This window comes from Carcharodon carcharias, chromosome 7 (assembly GCF_017639515.1).
Source record: "Carcharodon carcharias isolate sCarCar2 chromosome 7, sCarCar2.pri, whole genome shotgun sequence".
In the NCBI taxonomy this organism is placed as follows: domain Eukaryota; kingdom Metazoa; phylum Chordata; class Chondrichthyes; order Lamniformes; family Lamnidae; genus Carcharodon; species Carcharodon carcharias.
The window spans coordinates 154,980,971-154,993,608 of NC_054473.1; the positions used below are offsets into that span (position 1 = coordinate 154,980,971).

General features: G+C 40.9%; 1 protein-coding gene across 5 annotated transcripts in view; it reads left to right on the plus strand.

Moving 5' to 3' along the window:
- LOC121280341 (BTG3 associated nuclear protein) overlaps positions 1-12,638 on the plus strand; it is a 281,633-nt gene that overhangs the window by 9,455 nt on the left and 259,540 nt on the right. The window lies entirely within an intron of this gene.

Below are 12,638 nucleotides of genomic sequence, written 5' to 3' on the forward strand. Positions count from 1 at the left end.
TTTCTCTCAAATCTGAACCGAGAATGTGTGCAATATCTGGGATACAACCATAACAATTAATTATGCATCATCTGCAACATGTCTCATCCTTTTGGAGGGAATGTTATCAACATTCTCTTTAACTTCTTGGTCCAACAACAGCCCCACCATATTTTACCAGGATAAGCAGGAACCTGTTCTTCCTAGTCTCAGACAACGTTCTATGCTTTTGGTATGACTGGCCAGTGTTCATATTTAACAATATTTCAAACTAATGCCAGGGAATCTCTGACCACGTTGATTTATAGTACCAGTTTCAGGGAAAGGGGAATGGAGTGGAGTGTATTGCGCTCCATCAGCCTTTTCTCGATCATCAGCAAAGCAATGAAAAATGTCATTGATGGTGCCATCAAGCGGCATTTACACAGCAATAACCTGCTCACTGATGCTCAGTTTGGGTTCTGCCAGAGTCACTCGGTTCCTGATCTTATTACAGACTTAGTCCAAACGTGGACTAAAGAGCTGAATTCCAGAACTGAGGTGAATATGACTGCCTTGACATCAAGGTAAAATTTGACCAAGTGTAGCATCATGGAGCCTCAGCAAAATTGAAGTCAGTGGGGAATTGGGGGTGGGGGAGGGGGAGTTCTCTCCGCTGGTTAGTCATACCTCGTACAAAGGAATACAGTTGTGGTTGTTGGTGATAAATCATCTCAGCCTCAGGACATTGCTGCAGGGTTCCTCAGGGTATTATTGCCCTAGGCCCAACCATCTTCAGCTGCTTCATCAATGACCTTTCTTCTAACATAAAGTCAGAAGTGATGATGGTGATGATTGTACAATGTTCAGCCATTTGTTTCCTCAGATACTGAAGCAGTCTGTGCCCATATGCAGCAAGACATGAGCAGTTTTCGTGCTTGGGCTGAAAAGTGGCAAATAACATTCGCACCGCACAAGTGCCAGGCAATGACTATCTCCAACAAGAGAGAATCTAACCATCTCCCCTGACATTCAATAGCACTACAATTGCTGAATTCCCCCACTATCAGCATCCTGCAGGGTATTACCATTGACCAGAAACTTAACTGGACCAGCCATTTAAATACTGTGACTTCAAGAACAAGTCTGATACTGGGAATTCTGTGGTGAGGAACTTGCCTCCTGACTCCCCAAAGCCTATCCACCATTTACAAGGCACAAGTCAGGAGTGTGATGGAATACTTTCCAGTCGCCTGGAAGAGTGCGGTTTGATACCATTCAGGACAAAGCGGTCTGCTAGATAGGCAATTTCAATTGCATACTCTACCTGGTGGAACAGCAATTGTAGATAATGAATCGGACGTTTTCTCACAGTAGTCAGTTCACATATGTCTGTGGAATTAAGTCAAACTATTTGCCCTGACAGGGCTGACTACGAGCAATCTATTTAACTAGACATTTTCTTTGAATAATAAAGCTCATCAGGCAGGAATGTGTGGATATTCTCACTGTCTCCCTTACACTGACAAAAAAACAGATTTCTAAGAAAGTAATCAAAACATAATTTTAAATTAGTTATAATACTGGCATAGCTGTACAGTTTATCATAACTTTTGTACTCTCTCCCTCTATTTATAAAGCTCAAGATCCCATGTCTCTTTTAACCAAGTTCTCAACTTCCCCTGCCAACTTCAGTGATTTATGCATATATACCTCCTAGGTCTCTCTGTTCCTCCACTCTTTTTGGAATTGTACCCTTTAGTTTATATTGCCTGTCCTTGTTCCTGCTACTAAAGTGTATCATTTTATGCTTCACATGATCTAAAGAATGTGGGTTCTTTGGTGTGTCATCTTAATTATATTGTCATTCGTTCTATTATAGTGAATTTTTATAGTACTTCTATTGTATCTTCATTTAGGAGTAGAAGCTCAACCAGGTGGTTGTGCGTGAATGGAATTGAGTTCCCAGTGGTTGTATGATTGTTATGTTAATTTTGTAACTCCACATATGATCAAAGATTTTCAAAAGATGATCAAAGGACTTTTCTTACTGTAATCTGCTACTCTTATAGCAATTTTGGGAATGTATTAATCAATTCATCTATGGTAAAAAAGATAATATATTTTAAATGCATAAAGTTTGCCTTCTATCAGTTTGCTGAAAGTGCACACAACTACTTTTACTAATTCTATAAATACACTAGTCAAAGTTATAATACCTGATCTTATCAGAACATAAAATTAAAATTTAGAAGGATTATCCATAGAATTACTAGGCACAACCTTCTAAGAATCTGATGCAGTCAGGATTTTATCGATGAATGCTGTACATTGATTAATGTAAATGTTATATAAATTAACTTTAATATATTGCTGCCTGTTTATGATCCCAGTTTTGTTTCTTTTTCCGATGTACTTCCTTTACAATGAGCATGTGATATGGCACTAGACTTAATTTCCTTCAACAAAATCTAGATCTAAATAAAAATGGTAAGAACAGAACAGCCTGAATTTTGTGGTCAGTGAGACAGCACTCGATACTGATCTTAAAGAAAGTTGCTACAAAGATATAGCAATCTCTGTGGGTGTGGAAGGCATCTTTCCCAACATTAATTTGAATCCGGTTCAATTTGAGGGGATCTCCAGGCATCCAGCAACAGTGATGTCATCAAACAGGCTAAGGAACCAATCACATTGAAAAATTCTCAGGGAATAAGCCAGGAAGTTAAACTCAACTAAAATGATGACAGAAAATGCTGGAAAATCTCAGCAGGTCTGGCAGCATCTATGGAGATAGAAACAGAGTTAACGTTTCGAGTCCATATGACTTCTTCAGAGCTAAAGAGAAATAGAAATGTGATGGATTTTATATTCTTTAAGGTAGGGGGATTGAGCAGGTGAAGCAAAATAGATGGTCAGGGAAAGGTGGGAGCTCAGGAGAAATTTGACAAAGATGTTATGGACACAAGACAAAGGGAGTGTTAATGTTAGTGTTAAAGAATAAGGTGCTGATAGTGGCATAAAGGTAAGGTAGCAGAACCTGTTAATAGCAGAACAAAGGTCAGCACTCTGAAAGCAAAACATAAAAACAACTGACAGAGGGCCCTGTTGTGGGGGCGGAGGTGGTTGGAGAAAAAGGATTTTTTTAAAAAAATAAATAAATAAAAAATTTACATCTATTTTTAAAAAAGGGGTAGAGGTGGAGGAGAGAGTTCATGGTCTGAAGTTGTTGCACTCAATGTCAAGTCCAGAAGGCTGTAAAATGCCTAAACGGAAGGTAAGGTGCTGTTCTTCCAGTTAGTGTGGGCTTCGCTGGAAATTTGCAGCAGGCCAAGGACGGAAATGTGGGCATGAGAGCAAGATGGTGTGTTGAAATGGCAAGCAACAGTAAGGTTTGGGTCATGCTTGTGGACTGAGCAAAGGTGTTCCGGAAAGCAGTCACCCAGTCTGCATTTATTCTCCTCATTGTAGAGGAGACTGTATTGGGAGCAGTGAATACAATAGACCAAATTGAAGGAGGTGCAGGTGAAACGCTGCTACACCTGAAAGGAGTGTTTGGGCTTTGGATAGTGAGATGTTGTTGCACCTTCTGCAATTGTATGGGAAGATGCTGAAGTGTTGGGGGTGATGCAGGAGTGGACCAGGGTGTCACGGAGGGAATGGTGACAGGGGTGGGGGGGTGGTGGTGCAGTTAGGGGGAGGTGTGTTTGGCGGTGGCATCATGCTGGGGTTGGTGGAAATGGCAGAGGATGTTCCTTTGAATGTGAAGGTTGGTGGAATGAATAGTGAGGACAAGGGGGACCCTATCATGCTCCTGGGAGGGAGGGGAAGGGATGAGGGCAGAGGTGTGGAAGATGGGTTGGATGTGGTTGAGGAACCCTCGATTAAGGAAAAAGGAAGACATGTCGGAAGTGCCGTTTTTGAATATAGCATCAGCAGAACAGATGCGATGGGGGTGGAGGGACTGGGGAAATGGGATGGAGTCCTTACAGGAAGCAAGGTGTAAGGAGCTGTTGTTGAGGCAGCTGTGGGAGTCGGGCTTGTTATGAATATTTGGTAGACAGTCTATCACCAGAAATGGAGAGAAAGAGGTCAAGGAAGGGAAGGGAAGTGTCAGAGACCATGTGAAGGTGAGATAGGGGTGGAAATTGGAAGCAAAATCGATGAAAATTTTTCCGGGTCCTGACGAGAGTATGAAGCAGCACTGAAATAGTCATCGATGTATCGATTTAAAAGGGATGTGGGAGGGGGCCTGCGTAGGACTGGAACAAGAAATGTTCCACATACCTCACAAAAAGACAGGCATAACTGGGGTCCATGTGGGTACCCATAGCCACACGTTTTATTTGGACCCCCTTAGCACCCACCTATCCCTGACCTATTTTGCTCCACTACTTTACCCCCTCTTAAACAGTATAAAATCCGTCATATTTCTACTTCCCTTTAGCTTTGAAGAAGAGTCATACGGACTTGAAATGTTAACCCTGTTTCTCTCTCCACAGATGCTGCCAGATCTGCTGAGTTTTTCAAGAATTTTCTGCTTTTATTTCAGATTTCCAGAATCTGCAGTATTTTGCTTTTATCTGAAGTTAAACTCAACGATTGATCTTTGCTTTTGATAAGAGTTATGCAATCATTTACGGCACAGAATGAGGCCATTTTAATATTTTACAGGGAGCAAAATAAAGTTTGGAACATGCACATAGGATTACAGTAGAACCTGAAATATCAATTTTTTTAAATTAAAATATGTAACACTTTTTTACTGTCGTGGAATAATTTGACACTCCACAAATATGAAATTAGTTTTTCAGGGTCAGACAAGTTGTAATTATGACCTTAGTATGCTGTTAAAATCCAATTGTACCTCATTCAACAAGTGTAACTTTTCCAGTGCTTTTATAGCAAGACTTATAGCATAAAAGTGGAAGTTCTCAATTCACTGATTTCTAATAAATTGCAGTCTAAGAATTAAACAGGCCAGCCTACAGAGAAGTGTAGAATCACTGACAGCAATTTCTGGATTTGCATTTAATTGTGCACAGGACCCCAGAAGTTGCCATCACTTTCAGTGGAATAATAATGGCAAATGCTGATGGTTTTACTATTATTAACACTGCAAAATCCAGACCAGTTATAGATAAACTAACTACACAGTTTCTATGCCTTTTCTTTTGGCGACGTGGTTATTTATTGTACTAATTTGCACTCTTTATTTCTCCTGTTGTAATGTATTGATGATTTATACTCTTAATTGTATTTCTTTTTGGATTTTGGAGCTCTAATGTTGCTAATTTCCAAGTCAAAATTGATGATTGAATTCTGGTTTGACATCTTTTTCCAGTGGCTTTCATTTTGTCAACTGCAGTAACAAATTGTGCCCACAGTACTGAAACAGTTTGAAGCTTCTGCCCTGCAAATAACTGTATAATTGAGCACACGATGGACAATAACACTTTACGAGGGCCACACTGTGACCTACGGCCAGAGTGATCATTGGCTCAGATCTTTCTTTAAAAATCCTGGGATGCACCGTGTAAATGAAGTATGTTGTGGCTTTTAGATCTTTGCCAGAAATTTGCAATTGTGGGGAGGGCTTTAGCTCAGAGCATTAGATACCTGCTGAAAAAGAAGCATATTTAAGGTCTTCCCCTATCAACCATCTCTGGTTTAAATATACCATACTCATCAGCCAGTGTGAATCCCCTGAAAAGGCCACTAGATTCCCTTGAATGGACTTCATAATTAAGTGATTCTGGAACCAATGCCAACCTGATGCTTAACTGAGAGCTAGATCAGTATCTTCAAGTACATATCATTGGTCTGCTTTGTTGCCCAAGACCTCCCAGGTACAAAGTCCAATTGTAGGCATAAATTGTTGTTGTCAAACAAAATGCCATATCAGTTATTTGCATCTAGTTCTTGAGCATCACACATTGGAGGTGTCAAGCATGCAGCCTTGAGTTTTTTTCTGAATTTGTTTTGAGGAAGTGTGCTTACGCCAGCTGTAGTGCTTTGAACTGAGGACTACTATGTTGACTAAGATTGGCACATGATCATTCAATAGGGGGCGTACTTTATCAGGTGGAAGATGAAAAGCTTCACTCAATACTTGTGCGTGTCTGTTATTAATCAATCTGTAGCCCATGCACAGGCATTGCAGGAGGAAAGAAATGTAGCACTGTTATTTGCCCATCATAAACCAGGTGGAATCTCTGGTTTAAAAACAAAAAAACTGCGGATGCTGGAAACCCAAAACAAAAACAGAATTACCTGGAAAAACTCAGCAGGTCTGGCAGCATCGGCGGAGAAGAAAAGAGTTGACGTTTCGAGTCCTCATGACCCTTCGACAGGGAAGGGTCATGAGGACTCGAAACGTCAACTCTTTTCTTCTCTGCCGATGCTGCCAGACCTGCTGAGTTTTTCCAGGTAATTCTGTTTTTGTTTTGGAATCTCTGGTTTGCTGGTTAATAACAATGAACTTCACTCGTGAACACATCCTTGACATCTATGTTAGCATTGCTAAATGTGTACACTTTACATTCTTTGATTATGGCCTCCTTAACTCTGGCTCAAATTTCCTTGATCCAATTTTTGCTTAAATTTGTGATAGTTCCTGTGCCCTTGCTGTTTGGAATTTAGAGCATAGGCTGGTAGAGCTCATTTGCTGACACTAGAATATTGCAGCTTCTTGGTCCTATTCATGCAGGGGCCTTAAGACGTAGGAGCAGCAGTAGGCCATTCAGCCTATTGAGTCTGCTCTGCCATTCGGTGAGATTATGGCTGATCTGATAATCCTCAACTCCACTTTCTTGCCTTTTTCCCCATAACCCTTGGTTCCCTTACTGATTTAAAAATCTGTCTCTCTCCGCCTTGAATATACTTAACTCCAGCTCCTACAGCCCTCTCTGGTAAAGAATTCCACAGACTAACAACCCTCTGAGAGGAGAAATCCCTCCTCATCTCTGTTTTAAACGGGCAACCCCTTACTCTGAGATTATGCCCTCTGGTCCTAGACTCTCTCACAAGGGGAATCAACCTCTCAGCTTCTACCCTGTTAAGCCCCCCAAGAATCTTTTATGTTTCAATAAGGTTGCCCCTCATTCTTCTAAGCGCCAATGAGCACAGGCCCAACCTACTCAACCTCTCCTCATAAGAAAAATCCCTGCATACCGGGAATCAACCTAGTGAACCTCTGGACTGCCTCCAATGTTGGTATATCTTTCCTGAGATAAGGGGACCAAAACTGTTCATAGTATTCTTGGTATGGTCTACCTAGTGCCTTGCATAGCTTTAGCAAGACTTCCCTGTTTTTATGCTCCATTCCCTTTGAAATAAAGGCTAGCATTCCATTTGCATTCCCTATTACCTGTTGAACTTGTATGTTAGCTTTTTATCTAAAAATTACAGGTGTACTGAGTGACAACACTTTGGCGTGCCTTACAGTATTTACCATCTACAAGATGCACAGGAACAGCTTGCCACGGTTTCTTCAGCACTACCTCCCAAACCTGTTTTCTCCACTACCTTGGGGCAATGTAAATCCCAACTAGGGCCTTTTTTAGCACATAACATTCATTGTCCACTTGATTCTAAATTGCTCTTAGATTAATGTAGCTACTTCATGACCACAGATTTATGTAAAAATAGCCTTTGTGCTTTCAAATTTACCAAAAAGTGATAGTCACATGCATCTTACAATTAATAAGTAAGAATAAAAGTTATGAATTCAAAGGGAATATCAATAAACTGAAACTGAGGGCAGCAAATATACTTATTTGCAGTTTGTGGGAACACGTTGCCAATTAGTCACATTTCTGTTTTAAATTACTTGGTTTTTTTTGCACTAAAGTCCTTAACATCGGCATTGGTAGCCAGGGTTGAATAATAGTTCTGTCTCCACTTTGGGAGCTTGTCAGCATTTTGTGTATTCTAAAAATTCTATTGAGCACTCCGAGATCTTGGATCATCTGTCTTAGTTGTGGGGATACCCAGAGATAGGCTTCTTTGGAAACAAGCAACTATCCATTTTTTTTTTCAGGAAAATTGTGAACGATGGATAGCTGGACTTTTTCTTGGAGCAACAGGTTTTATCAGAAATAAAATAGTGCTGGAAATACTTAGGTCAGAGCTTCTGTGGAGAGAGTGTTTCAGGTTGATGACCTGAAAAAAATTGGAGATGGAGAAGACTTTGAGTACTGTACAGTTCCTTCCGTACTGCCACAGGGGATATCAGTTGGTTTGCAGTTCATGCTGGCATTATGCAGGTGACTGATGGCAAACAAGTTTTATCATTTTCGGCGTGAACAACTGGAAGCAACAGAATAGAAATCTGGGGTTCGCAAATTGCAGATTTGACTAAGTCCAGCCTTTTCCTGACTGCATTTATATCATTTTGTCAGCTCCTTTACCCATTGCTTCAATAAATCAGAGGGTGATCACCAGGTTTATGACTCTTGGTCTTCCAGGGATCCTGATTTTATATTGCGTATCTTCTATCTGTCATTCTTTGCCTCTGCAGAGCAAATGTTAACCTGGTTGCCTGGGAACAAGTGCTTTCGTTTGTACAGTTGGCTTATGAATTTCCTCAGGATGCAAGCATGACTATTGAACTAAGATGTATTAAGATTTGTTGGTGAACTAGAACTTTTATCAAGCAGACCCTCAAGCTACAATTCTGCTTGACAGGTCTGGTGCCTTCCTGCAAATGGGCAAGAACATCCTCTGTTAGTGGTGTGAATAATTGTTATGATCCGGTTAGGGAACCGGTAACTTAAAGTAGACAAAGTTGAAATCGAAGTTACCCACTAAGGGAATAAAGCCACAAGATTCCGTGGTTTTAAAAGAAACAAAGTAAACTTTACTATACAAATTCAGAAAAGTAAAACAATCTACAATATCTGTCTCATACTCTAACAGATTTCTCAGCAACCACCCAGATGTGTGTCTATTGAGTCTCAAAACCTTGTTAAAACTCTGTCTCCGTTATGAAGGATTTCAACTCTTCACTTTTGAAGTTCAAGCCTCAGAATTCCCTCAAAAGCCACTCTGACTCAGACTGCCTCAACAACTGTTAGTTTCCTCAATCTCTTTTCCTGAGACTGCCTTCCATGGGATTCAGAAAGCTCCACTCCCACCTCCAATTATTGGCATACTTCAACTTTTTTGCAGTGCTAGCTTTAACAAGCTGGCACTGCCCCTCGGTTTCTCCTAACTCAAGTCTCCCGGCTGCACCGAGCAATAAATGGCCCCCAGGCCCTCTCTGAGCCCTAATTGTCTCCAGCACGGAACCGATGACCTTCCCCCACCTTCTCAGCTCCCCAGGACTTTGTTGAGCCCTAACTGCCTGGAGCATGCTTTTTTGTGAGCTGCAAACTACTCTAGGTCCAAACTGCAACCACCTCCCCCCCTCTCCCAGCAAATGCAGATAAATTGAAACCAGAGAACCTTCTTAAACTCTACCCTTCTCCGTGATGTCCATCCTCACCTCCTCCTTTTGGGATTCACTGAACAGTTTAAAACTAATTTAGTTGTAACTCCCAAAACAAAATGTCCCTCTGGACTGCACTTCTTTGCAAGCATTGTAGACACCGCATCTCCAGCTAAGCATCTACTGTTTTATGACACTATCTCTTCTATTCTGATTCTATTAAAAAAACATGGGTAGCCTTTAAAACTGCCATTTTCTTTCAGGTGAGCTGGCAATCTCTAATGCCCAGCATTTTAGTTATCTTACTTGCACAGCAAACAAAACATCTCAAAATATTAACATGATCCATGAACTAGTTAATCATCACACTTCCCTTCTGAAAAAATGAAAATGCATCATCAGTGTGATGCGCTTTCATTTACCATTTCGGATATCACACCTTACAATATGTTATATATGCTTCGGATAGTTTTAAGATATGGTTGTTTGATAGTACAGAACTTGAGTATTGCTGAAAAAAGAGAAATGTCTAAGCATTTTGTCTTGCACTCATCAGAACACCTGCAAAAATACCAATATAAGGGGAAGACAACAGTTTATACTGTATGTGAAGAGAGTGCTGATTGGTTGACAAGTGGCGTTGCCATGGAGGATGCACCACTGATGGTGACTCACAGTTAATTGCCAAACAAAATTCGAGCAACAGATGAAGCTATCTGTTTCATGATGCTGCTATGCAGTAGCAACATGAGTGGTATTTGCCATTAACAGGATGCTGCCGTCAAGCCAAAAAGACGTTTTGCCTATCTCACAAATGAGTAATGTGGCATATGAATTTCAGTGCCAATGTGACATTAGGTATGTAGGCTGTTTGTCCCAAAGACTGGTGGAACATATCAACAGTGTGTCCCAGCCACCGTTTGCAATGGGCAGGCTACAGACTCTACCCAATCAGCCTGTGCTTGCAAAACTCTAAGCACAGTGTCCAACATTAGATGTGATTCTGGGGTTCGACAACATTTGTTGAACAATCCTCAGTGTGCTAAGAATTATGCTAACAAGCAATTTAAGATTGTCAGTTGGGCTCATAGTGTGGCACATTTACGTTTATTGAAAGCTACATGTATTAATACACAGGGCCCTGTTCTTTGCAGCCAGAAAGAATGTGTACATACGTTGTGCCTGTTTCAGATGAGCAAAATAAATGACATCCACTTGCTGTCTCATTCCTCAGGGCAACACCTTGGGCAATCAGAGTCAAGCTGCTTGGTTTAAATTTTAAACAATGCTTGGCAGTTAACTGTCTGTCACCATCAGTGGTGCATTCTCCATAGCAATGCCACTTGCCAGCCAATCACACTCTTTTTGCATACAATATAAATTGTTGTCCTCCCCTTATATTGGTGGTATTGCAAGTGTCCTGATGAATGCAAGACAAAAACCTACATTTGTCTCTTTTTTCAGCAATATCCTAGCATGTAATACACCCAATAAATCATCCACCCGCTGTCCAATGAATTTCAGGAGTCCATCAGCATTTTGCTGAATCCCATGTCCAGTTTAAGGTGAAAAATATTACTTTTTGACATTTTCCAAAAGCTTTCTGACAATTATAATCCAGAGGTCCATCTACAAAATAAGATTCCACATTACATTGTTAAGCACAGGTGAATTTTCAAGCTCAGTCTTTAAAACAGTCAGTGCTGATTTCAACTTTTGAACCTTAGCCCTCCATGTATGTAGTTTTCTTATCTTTGAACTCCATAAAGAATGTCTCAGTTGAATCCATAGTTACATTGTCACCCTCCTTCTTCGCTATTGCTGTATCTTAATTTTTAAATTCATTTTCTGGACTTAAATGTTTTAAGTTCGCTTTTTGAGATAAGTTATAAATGGCTTCTTTTTGTGAACTTCTTTGATCAAAATCTTCCTTAGCCACTTTAACAATATCATTTAGATGCTTTTTATACTGAAGCAGAAAGGTTTGATATTCTTGTTTGTTCAGACCTTTCAACAATTTGTATTCTTTTAGTTTCTCCTAATCTCATTCAGATTGAATTTTACTTTATTCTTTCCAAACAATATCACCAACCTCCTCATTTTGGATCTTGAATTTTCTTTCTATGACTTTGAGTCTTCTACCCAATTCACAAATTACGTTATTCCAGTCATTTTGAGGTTGTAACTAACTGGCCTTTTGAACTTGGTCCAGTTAGCTGGATTTTTGCAGCTGTATCCTGTAGCTCATTGCCGACAAGTAAGGTTCTGTCAGAGCCACTCGTGTCCTGACCTCATTACAGTCTTGGTTCAAATATGGACAAAAGAGCTGAACTCGTGAGGTGAGAGCGACTTCCCTTGACATCAAGGCCACATTTGACCGAGTGTGGCATCAATGAGCCCGAGCAAAACTGGAGTCAATGGGAATTGGGGGAAAACGCTCTACTGGTTGGATTCATACCTAGCACAAAGGAAGATGGTTGTGGTTGTTGGAGGTCAGTCATCTCAGCTCCAGGACACCACTGCAGGAGTTCCTTAGGGTAGTAGCCTAGGCCTAACCATCTTCAACTGCTTCATCAATGATCTCCTTCTATCATAAGGTCAGAAATGGGGATATTTGTGCGATCATCAGCAGTGTTCAGTGCCATTCATGACTCCTCAGGTACTGAAGCAGTCCATGTCAAAATGCAGTAAGATCTGGACACTATCCAGGCTTGGGCTGGCAAGTAACATTTGTACCACACAAGTGTCAGGCAATGACCATCTCCACAAGAGAGAATCCAACCATCGCCCCTTGATGTTCAATGGCATTACCATCACTGAAACCCCAATATCAACATCTTGGGGCTTACCATTGACCAGAAATTGAACTGGCCCTATAAATGCTGGCCATACAAACTAGCCATATAAATACTGTGGCTACAAGAGCAGGTCAGAGACTAGGAATCATGTGACAAGTAACTCTCCTGACTCCCCAAAGCCTGTCCACTATCTACAAGGCACAAGTCAGAAGTGTGATGGAATACTCCCCACTTGCTTGGACGAGTGCTGCTCCCACAACACTCAAGAAGCTTGACACCATTCAGGACAAAGCAGCCCACTTTATTGGCACCACAATCACAAACATTCACTCTCTCTAGCACCGACGTACAGTAGCAGCAGTACGTACCATCTGCAAGATGCACTGCAGGAATTTACAAGGCTGCATCGACAGCACCTTCCAAATCCAAATCCACAACCACTACCATCTAGC